The 22,840-nt window shown below is 40.7% G+C and overlaps 1 protein-coding gene across 1 annotated transcript in view; it reads right to left on the bottom strand.

The window, feature by feature from the left end:
• The window catches only part of zdhhc1 (zinc finger DHHC-type containing 1), an 86,610-nt gene extending 72,386 nt beyond the window's left edge, over positions 1-14,224 (bottom strand). The window contains exon 1 of the mRNA XM_039762951.1: positions 13,450-14,224. The gene's annotated coding sequence lies outside the window, so the exon portion shown is untranslated. The remainder of the gene's footprint in view (positions 1-13,449) is intronic.
• Between the last annotated feature and the right edge of the window lie 8,616 nt (positions 14,225-22,840).

Here is a 22,840-nt window from a genome sequence, read left to right as displayed (position 1 = left end):
AGATAGATAGATAGATAGATAGATAGATAGATAATTTAGAAGACAAATATGGTGAAGTGGCCTCATATTGGAGTGTGGAGTGTGGGAGTGCTGATAAAGAAAGCATACATAAAAGTTTTAAAAATAAGTTAAAACTCTTGTGGCTTCACCTAAAAAAGCTATAGAATAGCCACTTGAGGGCAGGAAACATTTTTTGTGTGGAATAAATGTTCTAAAATGAATACATTTTAAATTGATTTGTAGTTTTTAAGTTTAAACATGAAATTATGCATTAATTTTTTAAAAGTTATTTTTTCTGAATGACATAACACAAAAAATTATGTATAATTTGCTAAATATATGGTGTGTAATGATGAGCATGCTCTTTTCGCCACAGTGACAACAATGTTAAAAACCATAGCAATTTAAAAGAAATGAATACTCAAAAACCAAAACTTTACAATCATCCTTTTTCTATAACAGTATTTTTTTTATGTCAGTATGACTAAAAGCTGGCCAATAATACATCAAATCATGCAGTGGCTAAATTGTGAAAATCTGACGCTGCAGCTTTTAATCCTTCAGCAACATAAATCCAAAGCCATGTTGGTTAATATACTGATAATAAACTGAACAGTCTGTAAATGTGCTTGACTGGGCTGGCACTACTGTCTCACAGATTCTGGGTCCTGGGTCTGATTCCCATGCCTGGTGGCCCATTCTTGCTCTGTCAGAGTCCTTCCACAACCCCCAAACACAATCTTAGTTCGAATTTGGAGTTGCCAATCATGCTGTGCGATTACCTCTGTGATGAAGTGGTGGTCTTGACGATTTCTATTAAAATATCATCATTTTTAAAAATTTCATGAAATGAAACAATACAACAGATTTCCTAGAAAACTAGCATACTTTAAGGATGAGAATCCATTTAAATGTCTACTTGATTGGAATCATTGTGCAAAGATCATCATTTTGAAACCATCACTGGATGTTAGGATGCAATGGCAGGTGACTAAAAGCAGATATGTTGAGGAAGAAGGTTTTTAAAAAATCTAGGCCTATGTGCACCAGTTATCAGAACCCAGAGCTTACGGTAAATAGGCCTCTTTTGAAATATTGCTGGTGTTAACAGTTCGCACGTCATCCTACATAAATAACTAATTGCAGCATTCTACCAGATTATATATCGACAAACAGCCAAGGACAGTAATAGATTTAATATGCTGTGATGGATGGCAGCTAAACCCGGCCGATACATCCAGGACGATAAGATGGAGACCTCCCTGCAGCTTAGAGGTGCCCCAGATTCCCGCAGGGCACCCTGGGAGATGCAGTTCAGCTTCACAGCCCTGCTGGGTGCCGTGGGTGCCGCCGTGTGATGCTGCAGGGAGACGCAGGGATTTTTGTTTCCCATATAGCCCGGAAGTACTCCCAAGTCACAGGAATGGAAGAACAGAAGTATTTCTGGGCTGAAGAAAATACAAGTCTCCATCTGACCCGGAAGTGCTAATGAATCACATGGACAGAAGGACAGGAGCACCTCCGGGTCAAGAACTATATAAAGGACTATGGGAGACGCAGAAAGTGAGCCGGAGTTGGGAGGGAGTGTGACAGAGGTGCTGGGAGGAGAGGAGGAGAATTGTGGTGTTGAATTATTGTGTGATTATTATAGTTACTGCCTGTTTATTGTGGTGGAGGTGCTTTGGGGCACTTTGGAGAAGAAAATTAAATTATTTCTTAGTGCTTTTAATCAATCAATCAATCAAATCAAAATCTTTATTGTCATTGTAGCAGTGAGACATTGTACAATGAAATTTTTAGGTACAATTTTCAAGTGCAGAAAAAAAAATAAAAATAAAAATAAAAACAAAACACAATTACTCGAGTTACAACTAAAATAAGGGAATAAAATAAGTATCCAAAATTGTCCATAATAGCTGAACAATGTTTTCCACTCATACATACATACATTCATTATATTATACTTGTCCCTTATCTAATGTTAACTTAGAATGAAGGTGCACTCGGTCTGACTGACCACTTAGCAGCATTCAGCGTGGTTATGGCTGAAGGATAGAAAGTGTTTCTCAGTCTATTTGTCTTAGTCTTTATGGACCTGAAACGTCTGCCTGAAGGCAGGCGTTCAAACAATGCATGTCCTGGGTGTGATGGGGTCCTGAAGAATTTTCTTGATGTTCCCGAGACAACAGGAACTATGTAGTTCTTCTAGTGAGGACTAGGATAGGACAGCCGACTATCCGCTGGGCAACCTTAATGACCCTGTGGAGCTCTTTCTTCTGTGCTACTGTGCAGCTACAGAACCACGCACAGAGACAGTAGACCAGGATGCTCTCTACTGTGCAGCAGTAAAAGGACACCAGCAGTTTCACAAGGATGTTGTTCTTTCTGAGCACCCTCAGGAAGTAGAGTCTCTTTTGGGCCTTCTTCACTACCTCAGCAGTGTGTGTTCCCCAGGTCAATGATGAGTGGTTGGATGTTGTCTGCCTTCTTCCTGAAGTCCACGATGAGCTCCTTGGTCTTGGCTGTATTTAGGAGCAAGTTGTTATTCCTACACCACGTTGTCAGCCGCTCCACTTCATCCCTGTAGGTGGACTCATCCCCCCAGAAATGAGCCCTATTACCGTGGCATCATCAGCGAACTTAACAATGGTGTTACTGTGGTGGGCAGGAATGCAATCATGAGTGTAGAGGGTATAGAGCAGGGGGCTGAGCACACAGTCCTGTGGGGAGCCAGTGCTGAGGCTGATGGGTGTGGAGAAGTAGGGGCCCACTCTAGCCCTCTGAGTGTGATCACTCAGGAAGTCCTTGATCCAAAGGCAGGTGGAGTGTAGAAGTCCTATGTCTGACAATTTGGTCACCAGTCTGTGGGGTAAGATGGTATTAAAGGCAGAGCTGAAGTCTATGAAGAGCAGCTGTGCGTAGCTCCTCTGCTGCTCCAGATGGGACAGAACAGCATGGAGAACAGTGGCCACGGCGTCCTCTGTAGACCTGGTTGCTCTGTAGGCAAACTGGTGAGGATCAAGCATGGGAGGCATTAATGACATGATGTGGTTCCTGATGAGCTTCTCGAAGCACTTCATAACCACAGGGGTCAGTGCAACTGGCCTATAGTCATTAAGACTGGTGATGGTCTGTTTCTTGGCCACAGGCACTTTGACAGAGGATTTCAGGCAGGATGGCACAGTGGACTGAGACAGAGACTGGTTGAATATCCTAGTGAAGACCCCAGCCAGTTGGTCTGCACAGTCTTTCAGCACGCATCCTGAGATGCCGTCAGGTCCAGCTGCCTTTCATGGGTTGACAGCCCGCAGCGTGCGTCTCACCTCGTGCTCCCCCAATATGAAGATGTTGCTGTTGCTGGTATTTGGATGGGGTCTGGCTGTTTCTTGTGGATACAATTCAAACCGGGCAAAGTAGTAGTTCAGTTCCTCAGCCAACGATAAACCTGTGTCAGCATCTGTCTGTTCAGTTTCACGGGGCAACAGCGCCCTCAAGCATCCACTTATTGACAATGCGGTTTCACGGGGCAACAGCGCCCTCAAGCATCCACTTATTGACAATGCTCATGTATTAGGCAAGTGCAATGTAAGGCACTTTATAAAGACTGATTACTAAACTTTGAAATCATGCTTTAATTTTCTCTGCAGCATTCATGACAGCTTTGTTCCTCCTCCAGAACTTGCTAGAGCCCAAGCTGTCCTCTCCTCTTTTGACAAAGATATACTCTGTACCAATTCCAATCAGTGTGAAGTATGGATGTTTCCTCCAGAGGTCTAAGACAGACACAAAGTAATGCACACGATGCCCCTCAAGTCTCTCGGCTGTTTTGCAGTTTTATTCAAGTGTCTCACCCTCAAAATGTTACCCCTTTTACAATTCCAACAATCCAAATTATTTGTCATCATTGCTCATCTCCAAGCAGCCTGCTAGACACTTGAGAACCTATACATAACAGGACTTCTCGCTATTCCAAAGACCGATTGCTCCACATATGGCAAATGCTCCTCTGGCTTTGTGGCTCATATTCTCTTAATCTGATTTAAAGGCTCACCTATTCTCATCTGCACTTTATTCCCTATTTGACCTTTCTCAACAACTGTTCCTATCCTGATTCTACTGGAACAGAAAGTCAGTTTATTAGAAGGTCAGTTTATTGCCTCTCTCCAAAGTGTTTTGCTTTTTAATTTATTGAATATTGAAAGCTCTTTTATTCCATCCTGTGCCTTTTTATTATATCTGTTCATCTGGTACTGTGCCTTGTGAAGGTATGTTTAGTGATGGCTGCTGCATAAAATAAATACAAATTGATTACCTGATGTCACACGGCCAACTTTACCACATAAAATGTACCTCCCATAGCCAATCGCACTCAGTTCTCTGAAGATTTTATGGACTATTAGAAGAGCCTGTTTATGTATTGAAAGCTGCAGACTCATCCCATCCAAAAAAGTCTGATGAGACTAAGATACCGTTTTAAATCTGGTTTAATTATTTATTTAATAAAAAACTTAGGAAGTCAAACAAAAAAATATGACAGCAGCTTTATTATATGCCAATGTGATTTTAAGTCACTGAGTGTAAGAGTCATCTTCATAAATCATCTTTTTCCAGTTATCTCTATCATTCATAAAATATTTTGTGAAATGCAGTCCAAGCCAGACATGGATATCTAAAATGCAGAGGAACAATGAAAGGTCAAGCTGACTAACTTAGTTAAAGCACAGGGGCCTGATTCTGCGCTTAGAGGACTTTGGAATAATATCAATGCCACTGTTAATTGAATTCCTTGTTTAATAAAATGTTTTTTCTTTTGTTCTTTGGCTGCTATCTAAGAACTCAGTATTAGTGAGACTTCACCATCTCTCTGGACTTCAGAAAGACGCTGACCACTGTAATGATTTTCAAGGATTTTCAAACACTCTCTTATTCAATTTTATTTCTCCTTACAAATAAAATATAATCTATCTATGCATTTATAACTGAGTGACTCATTATAATAGAACAGTAGAGAGATAAAGATACAGCACACAGGTACAAAGAGCAGAACACTCCTCAATGAGTGGTATGTTCCATAAACCAAAGGAATAGACTCAAGACTCCCATTAAGGCATTTGGGGTAATAAAAGCCTCTGCTCTTCTGAGACAAAAACTCTCTAGTCTGTACCACAAATACCAACTACCCCTAAAACAGAGGCTTGGTAGACTCTGTCATTATCTAATACAGTACAATGTAAGCTTCTGAAAAATGCTACAAACTGTGGAGAAACATTCTTTTAATAAGACTTACAAGCTCACAGCACTTAACATTTCTTTAACACAGCACTTTTCACAAATTACCCATCTTGAATGCATCCATATTTGCTTGACCTTTCTTGTCCAGCTCTGGGTCATGGCAAGTGAGTGAGTGTCCTGACAGAACTGAGAATAGCATGAGAACCAACCATGGATGGGACAAAAACTTTGTCATAGGACACCTCTATTAACTCATGCTCAGCCATTTTAGACTTAAAATAAACATAACACGTATGTCTTTTTGAAATTCAAGGAAAACTGAGCACGAGTATGGGGAGAAAACCTAGAAAGACACAAGGAGAACATTCCTACTCCACAGAGGTAGTGCTCAAGCTGAGATCTGAAGCCAGGACTCTGGAGCTGCGAGTATTAACACATTATTAACACATAATAACAGGATTTAGCAACATTTCAGCAAAATACACACAACTATTTTCATGAACTTATTTAACTTTTCATGCAGGCTATTTTCTTTTACTTTTGCCAACCACAAGAGAATTAAAAAGTGTCTGATTTATGCTTAAAAATTATTTCTTGGTTAGACTCTGAATTTTACTACCCTGTGTTTAAATGTCCATACCTGTTCGACTTTATTGTTGGTATCTTATAGACAAGAACATTTATGTCATTTTATCTCATTTTGCAAAATATATATTTTTTTTATTCTCCCCTGTAACAACACTTTGTGATGCTGATAAAATTCATCAGCTCAAAGTGACAAGCAGTACTCTACGGCTCTGACTCTGGTAAACGCCACGCTAGCAATTCAACTACAGTTGTAAACCTGTGCTGCATCCCAAAAGTGGCTATCATGGAAGGATTCAGGACAGACTACCCGGCACCAGCTCAGCTGTTACATGAATGGTGATAGCTAGTGTGGTGCTGACACAATGGCTCTGCTCAGCAAGCAGCACAGCAAAGAGCAAAGCATACACTGCACACACACTTCTGGGGTATAACATTAGTATCATACAAAAGTTTGACCAAACTGGTGTAAAACATAATGAAAAGCCCAAAAGAGTGCCCATAAACTATAAAGAAAATAATACATTCTAAAAAAATATTTTCTACATCTTAATCTGTCATTCATTGGCAATAATTTAACATGCTTAACAATATGTGCCTCCTAAAAATGTTCAGGTTTTTGTTTCTCAAAGCACCAAATGGCAAAGTAGCAGTTAATCACTAACCGACTGGTTATCATTTCCTTCAAACTTAAGGTCATCACCATCATGCAAAAAGTAAAATATTTACAGTCTGAATGGTCTTCTGTCAATATGCTGCTTGACTACATCTTGCTCACAGCAGAACTTGTGGTGCGGTTATGTATATAGAGAACACCGAAATTTTTACTTGTGTGGCTTCCATGTATACATTTTTTAATCAATCAAAATATAGTGGTACAGTAGAGTCTCGCTTATCCGACATAAACGGGCCGGCAGAATGTCGGATAAGAAAAAATGTCGGTTAATGGGAGGTGTTAAGAAAAAGCCTATTAAACATCAAATTATGTTATAATTTTACTTATTACGAACCTAATACAGTGGAACCTCAGTTCACGAACGTCTCTGGACATGTACAAATCGGGTTATGACCAAAAAGTTTGCCAAACTTTTGCATTTGTTCACAACCACACACTAGGTATATGAACAAGCCAGTTTCCCTTTCGGTTTGTGCACGCCGATGATTTCCGCACATGTTCAGTCTCTCCCTGTGCAGCAAGAGAGAGAGAGACACAGACTGACGCATGCGCACACACGTAATTGTTTCTAACCGATTAGAAAGCTGGACCATTATCTGTTATTTTGTTTGCTTCATCAAAAAGACATACGCCACATTTTTGTTTGTCACAGCAGCATGTGTGACGCGTGATGGAGTTTTGCACAGACCATCATGTTGTTCTTTGGACAGGCAGGCATAATAGCCGGGGACAGGCATATTAACAATAAATTGAGTGTGCTGACTACCGAGGATCTATTTTACCAGCTGAAGTGCCTATCATGCATGAAAAAGAGAGAGAAGAAAAAAATGTATATACAGAAAACCCCCAAAATTCGCAGGAATTACGTTCCTAGAACACCTGCGAATTGTACACAAGCACAACTTTTGGATGTGGTAAAAAATGCCTTTTAAATACCTATTTTTATAGTTTAAACCCTAAATACAGCATGCCCCCAAAGTACTTTAATTTTGTTGCAAACTCAGCTTAATACATTACCTAAAAACAGAACGTAAAGGTAAACCCGTATACTGTACAGTACTGTACTACTATGTCTCCCGCGGTGCTAGAATGTAAAATACCGATGTTACCGCTATATGCACTGTAATTCATGCAAGCACGTTTTCTTTGGCATGCGCTTTTGTTTTCTTTGTTATAAGCACAGTAAATACGTAATAATTTCATTTAATTAAAATACAGTAAAATGTACGGGTACTCACCAATGATGAATGATGAAGTAGCTGTGCAGTACAATGCAGAGGATTTAAAACTCCTCAGGTGGCGCCTCTTCTTCAGGAGGAGTCATATCTTTGGACGGGTCTTCTTCTGGTGGGGTTTCGTGCTGGTTTTTCTTTATAGGTTTTTTTTTTGTTCTTTATTTCACCTTATACAATTTCCTGTGTTAGGAATTTGTTAGTTTTCGCATACCCCTTGGGGTCAGAGCGCAGGGTCAGCCATTGTACAGCGCCCCGGAGCAATTGTAGGTTATGGGCCTTGCTCAAGGGCCCAGCAGAGTAGGATCTCTTTTGGCAGTGACGGGGATTCGAACTGGCAACCTTCAGGATACCAGCGAAGATCCTTAGCCTCAGAGCCACAAGGAACATTGTGATGTAATTGTTTCTTCATGATGGCGAGGAGCGTTTTATATGTCTGAATGGCAGCATCAATGCCATTATTAACTGTGAGAACCAGGACCATATAGGGATCCCATGCTTCAATCATCCCTTGTAACTCCTTCGATGTCCAAATAACCTGGGACAGACGTTCCCTGCTCCTCCTCCTCTTGCACTGGATCGGTCTCTTCCACCTCCTCTTCACTGGCATACTGTGTTAACTCCAACAAATCCTCGTCTGTCAGGGGTTCAGAGTGGGCATTGATAAGGTTGTTCACAGTGCATCATCTTGAGTGATGTCGTCAAAACCTTCGCCACCCAGTTTCTTTGCCAGTTCCATGGCCTTGTTGACAGCATCGTGCTGAATTTTTTCGGGTGATAAGCCCTTGTTGTCATGGACACACTCTGGCCACAGCTTCTTCCAGCAGGCGTTGAAGGTTTCCTTTTTCATCTCCTTAACAGCAGCTTGGATGACTTACAGGCACACCGCGATTGTAAAGTTATGCCAGTAACCCTTCAATGCAAAATTCTCATCCGCGTCCATTGCATCCACAAGGTATCGGATAGAAATCCGGGTATAAAAAACCTTGAAGGCACGGATTATGCCTTGATCCATAGGTTGGATGAGGGAGGTGGTGTTGGCAGGGAGGAACTGAGTCTGAACTCCCTCGTAACACAAATCCAAAGGGTGGCCGCCAGCATTATCCATAATAAGCAACACCTTGAAGTCCATGCCTAAATCATGGAGGTATTCTTTGGCTTGAGGGATGAAGCACTGGTGAAACCAGTTTGAAGCAAGGATTTTAGGAATCCATGCTTTAGGGTTGTGCATCCAGAAGACAGGCACCATGTTTTTATTTTTGTTTTTAAGGGCCCTAGGGTTTGCTGATTTGTAGGTGAGGCTAGGTTTCATCATGCAACTAGCAGCATTGCCACACATAATACGTGTCACTCTGTCCTTCTGTGCCTTAAACCCTGGAGCTTTGGCTTCGTCCTTCATGATGTAAGTTCTGGATGGCATCTTCTTCCAGAACAAGCCAGTCTCATCCATGTTAAAAACCTTGTTCGGGCTTGTATCCCTTCTCCTCTATGATTTACCTAAATGTCTCGGGGTACTTCTCTGCAGCTTCTTTGTCAGCAGACACTGCCTCTCCATGTAGGGAGATGCTTTTAATATTAAATTGCTTCTGAAAACGATCAAACCGTCCCTTACTGGCTTGAAAATCTTCAGGTTCCAGTGCTGTTGATGGTCCTGGTTGCAGTTCTTTGGTATCTCCTACATTGTCTCCTGTAGCAAACGGCTGGTACAATTTCCGTGCTCTCTCACGGATGATGTTACTGTCCAAGGGGATGTTTTTCTTCCTGCAGTGAGTGATCCAAAATGCCAAGGCAGATTCCATCCTGACGATATTTTTATTCCTTACGATCGTAACCTTTTTGGCAATATCACAGAAACTTACAGATACTGTACTCCAGATCGCTGCCTCGTTCTTCTTTATGTAGCGTACGGTGCTTTCATTAATGTATGAGTGACGTGCTACTGCAGCATAACTTTTTAGTTCCTGTAGCAAATCCAGTAGTTCAACCTTCTCCTGGAGTGTTTTAAACGTCTTCTGGCGCTTGGGCTCAGTGCCAGAAGCCTTAGAAGGTGCAAGGTGTTTCGGCAACATTTTGTGTGTTTAAGAATAACAAAACAATAACAAAATGGAAAACACAAGGACACCTAGCTGGAGATGTGTCACAGGGCAGCAGTCAATCAGCAGCAAGGAGAAATGAATAACGCTCTCAGATTGGCTACTTTCACCATCCCAAACCGCGTTTCCATCAGCAGTTGCTTCCTGTTCTCTCTACAGCACTGTATTGCCATGAAACAATTCCATAAAAATTGCGGAGGATATTTGCACTTTCCGCTAACAATTAATAGTTAGGTTCTAAGGAAAAAATCTGTGAACGACCGAGTCCGCAAAACATGAACCGCAATCTCAAAGGGGTCTACTGTACAATTAAATATGCAAACTGAAGTGACCTTTAACAAAATCTGAAACTGTAAACTAATCTGTAAATACAAATTGTACAGAATATTTCTCTGGCTCTTTTAAGGATAAGCATTGTGCAAGTGAGAGGTGTTTAGGGCAGGACAGATTTTAGTATTAGTTGATCCATCAACCCCGCTTATGCATGGCAGGGAGCAGCTGGGGCCTACCCCAGTAAGCAACAGGTGCTGGCAGTAAAACCCCTGGACAGACCCATTGCAGGGTGAACACACACAGAACCAAATTAACATAATCAGTTCTCTTAACCTGCATATCTCTGAACAGTGGGAAGAAACCTGAGCACACCCATGGGGGCTCACAGGCAAAGTGCACACTGGGACCACCAGGGGTGTGATCCCAACACTCCTTACTATGAAACAGCAGCACTACCACTGGATCACCAGATGGCACATTTGCTGAGAACTTAAAAAATGAGAAAATATTACACTTTATTTAATTATTTTAGTAACTAGGGGGCTTTGCCCAGAGCTCACATTGCTGCGCTATGTGCCGTTGTGAAGAGGGGGGCTGAAGACACCCCAAGGAGACATGGTTGCTCCTCAGAAACCCCCTCTTAAGTGGTGATACAATGGGAAACAAATACAATGATCCCTCACTATATCGCACTTCGACTTTCGCGGCTTCACTCCATCGTGGATTTTAAATGTAAGCATATCTAAATATATATCACAGATTTTTCACTGGTTCACAGATTTCTGCGGATAACGGGTCTTTTAATTTATGGTACATGCTTCCTCAGTTGGTTTTCCCAGTTGATTTCATACAAGGGACGCTATTGGCGGATGGCTGAGAAGCTACCCAATCAGAGCACGTATTACGTATTAAATAAAACTCCTCAATGATATACGATATGCTTCCTGCGTGGTTCTTCGCACACTTAAAAGCTCTAACAGCACATATTGATTTTTGATTGTTTGCATTTCTCTCTCTCTGACATTCTCTGGAGGGGGTGTGAGCAGGGGGGCTGTTTGCACACTGGCCTAGAGGATACGGACGCTCCTCTAAAAAATGCTGAAAGACTACCTTCACATTGCTCCCTTCCTTGCTGCCGCTTTATCGCAGTGCTTTTCATACGTAAAAGCCCAAACAGCCCTATTGATTTTTGATTGTTTGCTTTTCGCTCTCTGTCTCTCTCTGACATTCTCTGCTATGTGCACTCCTTTGAAAAGGAAGATATGTTTGCATTTCATTTAATTGTGAGACGGAACTGTCATCTCTGTCTTGTCATGGAGCACAGTTTAAACTTTTGACTAAAGGGTGTTATTTCATGTCTAGAGGCTCTAATAATGTTAAAAAACGTATTTAGAAGGTCGTAAACAGGTTTTTTATGCTCTAACCGCAAAAATATTAGATTTATAAATACAGAAACCTACTTCGCTGAAATTCATTTATCGCAGTAGAGTCTGGAACGGATTAACCGCGATAAACGAGGGTTTACTATACAGTTGTTTTTTTACCTCCTCTTTGCTCGATCAGCCGCATGCTCTTCAAACGATTAAAAGCCTGCACAACAACTGTCCTTTGGTCTCACTGCCTAGTCTGTCTTCTCCCCCAGACATCATCAAACACTATTTGATCTCTTTTCACTGTTGCGTTATTTCACCAGGTAATATTTTCCATTTGGTAGCTTTAATGCGATCTTAACTATCATTTTTAAAGACTTTTGAATTTTCCTATTTCCATTATCTCTAACCTGCTCTGCATGTGTATCGCTCCAACATTTTTGAATTCTTTACGATGTTCTACTTTTCCAGCCCCGAGCATGGTCAAATCTCTTGGCACAAAGTCTAGTCTTGCGGGACGTGAAAGTGTCTTTCTGAGAAGGTCTTGTCCAAATTTTTTTTTTTTTTTTACATAATAGAGAGACATAGTTCATCCATTGGTGGGGTCCACAGCAACCCCTTAAACTTCATCCATACCTGAAGGGAATGTTATACTCTGGCAAGTGAAGAAAGATGAAAATTCTCAAAGGTATTGATTAAGCTAAGATTCAGCAGATTAAGGTGAATTAAAACTGAAACCTGAAAGTAATTCTTCAAAGTGTGGAAATATGGAACAAACTGATTATGAAGTAGCAACACTAATAACATACTGTCATATTGGAGCAATGGCAGACACTGAGAAGGCAGGAAAAAGAATTCCATAAAAAAATTCAGGAAACTGGAGAAACATTTGGAAAATGTAGTTTCAAAGCAGAAAAGTACAAAGTACAGACACATAGGAAAATATAATGCCAATATTAAAAAAAAGAAGGAAGACACTGTCCTACATAAAGTAACCTCTGAAAAGAATTTGGGGGTTTATGTTGGCAAAACATTTCCTACATCTAAGCAACAAGCGGACGTGGTTAAAAATGCAAATAAAATTTGATTATATCGTAAAAACATATACAAGTCAAGGGATGTTGTACTTGAACCATATAATGCACTAGAGAAACCGCATCTGGAGTATGGTGTGCATTTCTAGTCACCTCCCAACTGAACAGACATAGCAGCACTTGAAGCTGCGCAGACACCAACCAAGCGCATCCCCGGACTTAAGGACAGGTCCTACTCTGACAGGCTCCGAGAATTACACCGATTTAGTGTCAAACAAAGGAGACAGCGTGGGGTCCCAATACAGGTCTTCAAAATTGTTAGAGGCATTGATAATGGAGGTCCAGCAGAATTCTTTCAACAAAACGGTGAATCACGCACTCGAGGACACCAATGGAAATTAGGGTTAAGGGAATTTAGGATTGAACCCAGGAAGCACAAAGAGTTATGGGAATCTGGAACAAGGTACTGAGATACTGCATGTAGCTGAAGCCAAAACCTTGACAGCCTTTAAGTATCAGGATTAGATACTGGGACAGTTTAGCAATTAGCTAAACAAGCAAGATTCACGAACAACTGAATGGTGTCCACTCGTGTGGCACATTTCTTATGTATGTTTTATTCACAATGATGACGGATTGGACCAACAGTCAAATAAACTTGACAAACTGAAGAGGTTTTCCCATGCGTTTTAAAGTACGTAATGCTCTTAACTTTGCACTGGAAAAGCAGACACAGCAGATTGATGTGTACTGTATATTATTTACAAGATAATCTGTTAACAGCAGAGGCAAACAGGGATGAACCATTATAGACAAGACGGACAATAAACTGAACTGTCCTTGGCGTTCAACGTGCTGAGCTGTCAGACGCAGGAACATTCCTTTAATCTTTTTTGTATTATTAATAACAGGCCACTTAACACAGGTGACCCTTTATGAGCGCGCCCGCCTTACCTTTCAGCGAGCACAGCGAGAAAGCCTGGGGTCAAAGCGTATCCTGGCCAGCGACATCTCAGGAGCAGCGGACAGTGGCACATTTAGTTGGGCCCGTCTCTCTCCGTAGCTCCCTTTCCCGTTTTCTGTCCGTCTCACTTGGTTTGTTGCAAAAGAACAATTTTGGACCCAATCGGCGTGGGCTTGGGCGGCTTGCATTTCCCCATGTTGGTCATTTCATGTTAATGTACGTTTACAGTAATGGAAAATAAAAGTAAAGCACTGCCTTTCCAAATGGCGCGCCCAACTGCGGCCGTACGGGGCCGGCGGCCAACAACTCACAGTCGCGTAATTAAAACCACATCGCAGGCGAGTAAATCATTACTCCCATTTATTATTTGAGCACAAAGTCAGCCACCATTTTAGCACCGTCTTGCCTTGTCTCTTGAAATGCATTCCAGTAAAATTCAAATATGCAGATGATATTTTAAATGCATTGACATAAAGTTGCAGCAGCCGTTTACTTTTTGTCCTCAGCACTACGCGTTTTCGGCATTCTTTATTATCCAAGCTGTCATTCACATGAACCGAGTCCGAACAGCGCTGACGTGTCACGGTGTACTTTTCTCTTCTTTTAATACTTTCTTTGCGCACTCGTCATTACACCTTCCACACGGTGCGTGTCATTCTTCTACTTTTCCACACGAATGTAGGCGACATCTCAAATCTGCAATTGTGTGCGGCACCTCTAGCTGCACCTTTCAACGCCCACTTCCTGGACTCAACATCCCAAGCCGCATCTCGTCCCCCTGGAAACGACCAGATCCCCATTTTCATTGGTCACTATCGGTCATGTTCCTACTACTTATTGGCTATTTCCGAGTAGGGGTTTCCTCATCATTGGCTCGTGTGGACTACACTCCTAAATCTCATTGGCCTTTGTAAGGCACCGCAATATGGTAAGAGGTGTTGACCAAAAAGGGTTTACACATATTTACAAAACGCCTCTACCGGTGACTGTGTCTTCACTCAGTTTAGATCTCGAGAAGAAAGTGTTTGTCCTCAGCGGGTCTTAGAGTTGTGCTGGAACCTCACCAATTCACCCTCAATTTATTTTCATCCCACTGCAGCAACTATTGAGTAGCTTAATTTTTCCCAATACTTTACGTTAGGTTAAATATACTTTATTATCAAAAAGGGACATTTGTTTGCAGCAAAATAATAGAAAAAAATAAGCCATTATAACTTAAGACAAAGCATCTTAGTTAGTGGTATCATTAATAGAAGCACACAATGTTTTTACCAGTAATTACTTTTAACAATAATCATAATTCAAGGTGCTACATGTAGGCAAAAGGAATGTCAATTATAAATATGAAATGGATAGACACCGTCCAGGAAATGATTTAGAGGTTTATGTTTAAAAATCATTTTCATCATGTAAGCAAGGCGTGGGAGTTATGAAAAAAGTTACATAAAATGTTGTTATATTGTAAAAACTGTCTAATATAAATCAAGCAACATTATGTTCAAACTACATACAGTATGTAATGCAATAGTGAAATAGCGAGACCACATCTAGAGTATTGTTTGCAGTTTTGGTCACAAGAGAGACAAGACATAGCAGCACTTGTAGCTGTGCAGGGGAGAACAACCAAGTGCATCCTTGGACTTGAGAACATGTCCTACTGTGACAGACTCTGAAAATGAAGCCTGTTTAGTCTCGAGCAGAGGAGACTGCATGGAGACCTAATCCAGGTCTTAAAATCCTCAAAGGCAACAATAATGGAGATCCAGCAGAATTCTTTCAGCTTAATGGTGAATCAGTTACTCGACAACATCAATGGAAATTAAGTGGAAGTGTATGTAGGACTGAGGCCAGGAGGAACTTTTTTATTCAAAAACTTGCGGGAATCTGGAATAAACTACCAAAGCATGGAGTTGAAGAAGAAACCTTGACAACCTTTAAGAAGTTTCTGGATGAGATATTGGGACAGCTTAGCAAATAACTAAACAAACAAGCCTGATGGGCTGAATGGCCTCCTCTTGTCTGTCAAATTTCTATTGTGCCGGGTTTAGCTGTATCCCTACAACTATCAGGATTCAAAATGCTTGTAGCTCTGGGAATAAAAGAACTCTTAAATATGCAGCAAAAACCGCAGCCTGATGGTAACCGCTGAAATTTGGAGAAAAGAGGATGGTTGCTGTCCGAGTTGAGTTTCTGTTCTTCCTAACCTGTTTGAGATGCAGCTCAGTGACAGACGTCCACAGCAAACCAATCATTTTAGTGCTAATTTAACTGAAAGGAATGAGTAGAGCTAATCATGGCTGTTATTTCAAAATTAATTCCTGAAGAAGGCCACAGGTGGATACTCAATAAAGGTAAATTTCGTGCATCTGTAAGAAGATTTTTCTTCACACATACACACAGGGAAAGTGTTCCTGGGCACTTTAGTAGAGAGGAGGATTTAAGGAACCTTTGAACCTTGACTTGGTGTTATTTTGGAGAATGTAGGTGGATGGGATTGGTGTGTTTACTGGACTGAATCTGATCAAAACTGTTTGAATGTTCTAATCCAGCTGTGAGGCAGTAGCGTATTCTTTGTGCCACTTATCTACTGGCATGTAAAGACCAGTGCCTAATGGTGAGTGGACACTGGGCTCAGGAATACAGCATATTTGTTTCCAGGAAGTGACTTAGCCAGGCTGAGCCCCCCAGTTTGTCACTCCTTGTCACATTTTTAGAGACTTTATATAACAGTATTCAGTATTTTCGATGGTCATGTCCAAAGTATAGTTCTTTAAATTAGAACTGGCCCTTTCTCTGATATTTTTGACCTGCAAGGCAACAACTAAAACTGTTTTTGTGTTGTACATTTCATTCATGGCATTAATAGAAGCCTTTTTACTTGCAATACACTTCAAGACTCCTGGGGTCAATATTTGAGTATTTAGAGTACTTTTAAAGCAATTCACTTGACACATTTCACCATTTCAGGGCGATGAAGTAGGATAGAAAAAGCAGATTAAATATAACTGACGGAGCAAATACATTTTACTGTGGTGAAAGAAATGGCAGTGTGTTTAATTTGCAAAGTTAAGTAGGACAATTCACAAAGGCTGCAATATTTAAAGGCACTTTCACAACACAAGCTCACCTTTCAGTATTTTATAGACATAGGGTGAAACACACAAGAGGAAAATTAATGAACAAAAATTGGGCCACATTATCCAGGACAGTAGCACTTGTTACCACTAAGTTAGATTAACAGACTGCAAAAGGAGAGGACATTGTCATTTAATGTATTTACCAATAATTGATCCAAACAAAAGATTCTATTCATTCAAAATAAGAAAATCAGTCAAATCTGAAAACAACAAATACCCAACAAATAAAAAAAAGGAATAATGGTACAAAGAATCAAAAAACTAACACCACCAACTTTTTAAACATATTTTTAAATTCTAAATATGGCAGACATATGAGGGCTAATTGAAAAGTAATGAGACCGATTTTTTTACTCAGAACTGGGTGACTCCACAAGTTCGAAGATTTTTTAAATAGCATTTCAAAAATGATTCAAAGACAAGACAAGACTGTTTTACAACATTAATTTTTGCGATGTGGCCTTGGTGTTTTTTCTTTCACTTCATCATCTGAGGAGAACTTCCTTCCATGTTGTTGTTTTTTCCAGTTTTTTCAGTTGCTGTTTCATTACTGCTCTTCAAGCTTAACGCAAAATTCAATCACACACCTCTGCTGCACTCTCACAGGAATGTCTTCTTCATCTGCCATCATGACAAGTACGAGGTGCTTCCACTTGCTGAACGCTGAACAAAATGGCGGTCACACATGTCAGTGTATGCCGTTCACAAACACCTGCACAGCATTCCCACATCTACCTCCACGAAAGAGAAACTGGGACATTACTCATTACTTTTCAATCAGCCCTCGTGTAAAGAAAAAATAACAAAATTCAAAAGTGAACAAGAGATTAAACAACAAAAAACAAATGCAAAAGTTAACAAAAATCCCCAAAAATATATCCAGAAATGACAAATTCAATTCAAAAACCAGCACTTGGAAAACAATAAATCAAGCCAAAAGTCAAAATGCCAGTAAATCAAAATGCAAAAGGATCAAAAGACCACCAGAGCCAAAGCCAAAACACAAGAAAGCATTCACAGTGAACTCAAAGCTAACTATTGTCACCCCACAGGAAAAGTGCCAAACAAAAAACAAAGCAATAATATATTTATAAAATTACACTTTTTAAAACCACACTTATATTAAGTTAAAAAGTGTACTAAAAAAGTAAAAAATAAATCTCTCATACATCACTCGTACAATAAGAGGTGGGCACTTTTTAAGAAGTGTTTTTGAGTGTTGATTGATGAAGAGCAGCCACGCTTTTTCTTGTGTGTATTTTGTGACTAGTTTAGGGTCATCTTTGCTATTGCTGTTATAAAATAAATCAGATCCTCTCCAAGTCTCCAGTTAATTATATAGTGTTATTAAATTACTGTGTTCTGACTAATAGCAATACATAGATGGAGAAATGATTTTCTTTCATGGAGTAATATTAATTGTAATGCTATTATTGTCCATTTTTTATAGTTATTTTTCTTTTGGCAATTTGATTTTATAGTTCATGCAGTATAAGCTGCCATTTAACTGAGTGGTGAATACTTGTCAGTTGGTTATTGGGGATTTTATCTTTTTGGGATCTCGTTTGTTATTAAACAAAAAAGCTACAAATAATCACAGACTATCACCACAACTATTAGCAGCACATCAATCAACATGACTTACATGGGAATTGTGACAGATGACCGGGGACCTTGCCCCACCGGGACGCCTGGAGAAGCGAAGGACCGGCAGAGGGGCAATATCTTCCCAGAGGCGCAAGAGGGCAGCCCCCCTGGATTACATCAGGGCCACAGATTGGCAGCTTGGAAGCTCAACCCTGTTGGAGTCCATGGCCACTGCCAGGGGGCGCCTGGATGATCCTGGAGCTCTGGATGGCAGCACTTCTGCCACACCAGGAAGTGCTGCCAGAAGAGGAATCAAATACACCTGGAGTACTTCTGGGTTCCCATACAGCACTTCTGCCACACCAGGAAGTGCTGCAGGAAGTAAATCAGGGCACACCTGGAGCACATCTGGGTGCAACATAAAAGGGGCCGCCTCACTTCATTCGGGGAGCCGGACAGAGCCTGCGAGGAGTGGAGTAGAGCTGGCAGAAGAAGAGAGAAAAGAAGGGACTGTGAGCAAATTGAGGTTGTTTAAGTGTATTGCGTGGTGTTGCAAGAGGGCAAAGAGAATTTAAACGTATGTACTTTGGACATCTGGCTGTCTCAGTGTCTGTCTGTGTCCGGGCTTCTATCACAGAAATCTTCTGTGTATGAAAGCCTCCACAGGCCTGTCTGTGCCCCATTTTTAACTAAATAACATTTTCATGTATTGTTCAAAAGCACATTTTTAATTTACACTACTAAAACATATAATAATATTTTAATATCACTGTAATAAAAAAAATTGTTAACTTTCATTATCAGTTAACTAAACCCCCAAACGCCCCTGAATTTTATGCTATGCATACATTTTCTTCTGAAGCTTCCTTATCCATTGTTGAGTAAAACAAGTTTGCATCTAACACAAGGTATTTGTCTATTTACTGCCTTCCAGTTTGATAAACCATTCATAGTCAATGTTCACGTGAGCGTTAGGAGTACAAATACTTATGGATGCCTTTTTACAGAAGCTCTACATTTCTCACTGTTTTTCTTTTTTCCCCTCTGAACTTATTTACTAGTTACTAGTCTTGATTAAAATTAAATATGATCTGGCTTCTGGCTTGTCACTGATAGTAGCCACTAGAAATTATATAAATGGATTTTAAATTTACCACCCAAAACTGCAAAACATGTAAACCCAGGTGCCGGCTTTGTCATGACTGCACTACAAACGGGCTGTGAACTTGGATGGAATTGTGAATGTTGGATTATTGATCAGGCAGTTTAAACAGGCAGACCAGGCAGCAAGGGACCAGGGGCCTCATGTATAAATGGTACATACGCACAAAAATGTTGCGTACTCCCATTTCCACCCTCACATTGCGATGTATAAAAACTAAACTTGGAGTAAAGTCACACACATTTTCACGCTAGCTCAATCATTTGTGTACGCAAGTTCTCCTCTTGGTTTTGCAAACTGGCAGCACCCAGCGTCAAAGCAATGCTGTGTGGTTTCCCTTTAGTTTTTAGATTCACATCCCTGATGCTGCTTTATCAAATGCACTGAAATTAACTGCATATTGTTTATTAGTTTAAGGCATCTCATTGTAATCAACCTGTAATCATATAATGGTGCACCGAATGGCCAAACTATTCTAAATACCATCAGTGCTTTAGTGTTGTTATTCCCAGTGCACCACTGAGTATTTAACCCACTGTTATCTGAGTGTGGAATCACAGCTGTACAACAGCTGATCGAATTATCGATATACAGCATCTAGCACACGCTGTCTTAGCCATGAACACAGTCTATTGAACTGTTTCCATATGGTAAAAGCTTCAGAGCCTTTCCTGTAGGGACCTTGCGATTCAGAAACAGTTTCATCCCAAGTGCTCTAAACACACTCAATCAGTCCATGCTCCTGGTAGAACTGTTTGTACTTATAAGTGCAATCACATCACTGTAAATTTGCACTACTGTAATAATATTGCACAACCTGAGTCACTTTATAAAGTGCCTTATTTACAGATAATGACGACTGGCTTCTAAGACGATTTAGATTTCCAAGCCCTATCTTCTTGGAGCTCTTGATATAATTTTTAAGATGAAATGCAGTAAAGCATGTTTATTATATTATACAGATAAGTTTTAAACTTCATTAAAATAATGTACTGTATATTGTTAAAGCTAGTGCTAGTGACGAGCTGGCATCCCGTTCAGGGATTGTTCCTGCCTCGCGCTGTATGCCTTCTGGAATTGGCATGACCCTGGATGGATAGATGGATGGAATAATTAAACACGTACTACGAAGATATTTCAATGTTTCATAAAAGTTTTGAAGAATTGTAGTTCTAAGCTTACAGATGGCTTAACGTCTATTACAGAGCTAATTGTGTGGCGATTGGGTATTTGGAGAAAGAAAAGGAAGGGCAGGAATAGGAGGTTAGTATGTTTGAAAGAGACAGAACTGCTGCAGTGAATTATTTCATCGAAGGTCACGCACGGCACAGCAAGCATTTTGTGGGAGGCAGGAACAATCACTGGACAGGGCGTCAGCTCATCGCTAATACTGTGCCACCACGTCCTCATGTTTAATACATGCTTTAATTACTATCATTATGAAAATGATATCAAGTATACATCTTCATATTTAAATTGCTCAGAGAGCTGTAATATCATGAATGTGATGTATTCTATGTCCTATCGGCGGAAGAGAAAGTCAGTTTAAGAAGCACATAGTGATTCACACACATGGAGCACATAAAAGAACACATAGAAAGAAGCATTTAATGTGCTACCTTAGTTACGATGGGATCTGAGAAACTAGTAAATGAAATGATTTTAAGATGAAGTTTATGACATTCTACTTTGATGACAAAATAAAGTACATGATTAAAGTTGACATTTGGAGATTAAAGTTGACATTTGGAGATTGAAGTTGACATTTGGAGATTAAAGTTGACATATGGACGTGTCCCTATTTTTTTTTCTTTTCTCTGACCCTAAAACACTTCAATATGACACTCAGATGGTGGGCTACAACTCGCCTTTTCACTGCGACTTTGATATCTGACCACTTCTTATTTATTTCCAACACTTTGCGACTTTCTAAACCTGAACTTTCGAGTTTCTCCGCCAATTTGTTACTCAATCAACTTCCTTTTGCTATTTATACCACTGTTTAAACCAACAAATAGTACTTTTTCTTTGCCTCCACTTGCTATTTCCCCCGTACTTTTGCCATTTCCTTTTCACAGAACGCTGAGCTTAAGGGCTATTTATATTGATTTGCATATTCAAAGAGGTGTAACTCTGAGAGGAGTTCAGGAGTGGCGGCAGGCACATCAGTGAAAGGAATCCTCCTAGGAGAGAGAGATGCCCGGAGTAGTTCCTTTCAATTTATGTCACATACGTGCGCATGGGAGGCAGCTAAAGGGCTTGAGTAAGGACAATTCCGAATCAGACCAGGATGTGGCAGTGCACTGACTCTTTTTCTCCCTTTCCAGCAGAGCATTCATGGGAGACTCCACCTGGTCCTCTTGATGTCACTTCCAGGACTGAGCCTATGGAGGGAGTCTTTGCTGGGTCCGACCTCTGTGATGTCACGTACGGGCTCAAACCTATGGCTGAAGACCTTCCTGAGCCCGGCCCCTTTGATCTCACTTCCTGTCTTCCCCTTTAAAAGCCTCCACCTTTTCCATATTCCCTCAGTTCTGTTTTGGACTCGGTTTTGTGCACATCAGTGCTGTACACCCTTTTTCGACTTTGCAGCCAGGATACCAAATTACCAAATTAATTGTCTCTGTTTCAAGTTTGTAACTATATATATATATATATATATATATATATATATATATATATATATATATATTGTGACAAGTAGGGAGTGCTATCGCTCCCTTGAACCCTCAGACTAGACGCCAGACACCAGGTAAAACTCCAAATATTTTTTTTATATAATATAAATACATGCACAAAGCACCCTCCTCTCCACAATACTCATTAATCAATACACAATATGTAATAATCACAATCCTCCAACTCTCCCAGATGCGTTGCCACCCTTCCACCCAGCTCAGCTCATTTGTCTGGGGTTTCCCACAATCCTTTATACTGCTTAACCCGGAAGTGCTTCGTCCCTCAGTCCATGATTCCCCATCACTTCTGGGTTACATAAAAAGTCCTCTTTTCTTCATCCCAGAAGTACGTCGGTCTCTTTGTCCATGTGAGAAAGGACGCACTTCCAGGTTGTACGCAAAAGTCTCGCAGCTCCTCCCTGCAGCGCCTTCTAGGGGCCCCTGTGGTATCCAGCAGGGCTGTGGATGAAAACTCCAATGTCCATAATTCCCTGCTGGCATTCGGGGCACCTCCATGCTGCAGGGAGAGCTCCACCTGGCGGCCTGGGGGCATTGGCCGGGATGACTGGCTGGCCATAGTCCACAATATATTCTATTCTATTGGTCATCATCAAGATGTTTCTATAGCTTGTCTGGAGTCCATTTGTACTCAGTTCACTTGATAGCACATAGTAAAGGTACACACCTGTATATTGAAGGTCCACAGCTGACAATCAGGGCAAAAACCAAGCCATGAAGCTGAAGAAATTTCCTGTACAGCTTAGAGACAGGATTGTCTAGAGGTACAGATCTGGGAAAAACTACAAAACATTCCACC

This window comes from Polypterus senegalus, chromosome 9 (genome assembly GCF_016835505.1).
Source record: "Polypterus senegalus isolate Bchr_013 chromosome 9, ASM1683550v1, whole genome shotgun sequence".
Classification (NCBI taxonomy): domain Eukaryota; kingdom Metazoa; phylum Chordata; class Cladistia; order Polypteriformes; family Polypteridae; genus Polypterus; species Polypterus senegalus.
This window is presented reverse-complemented; position numbering and strand designations above follow the sequence as displayed.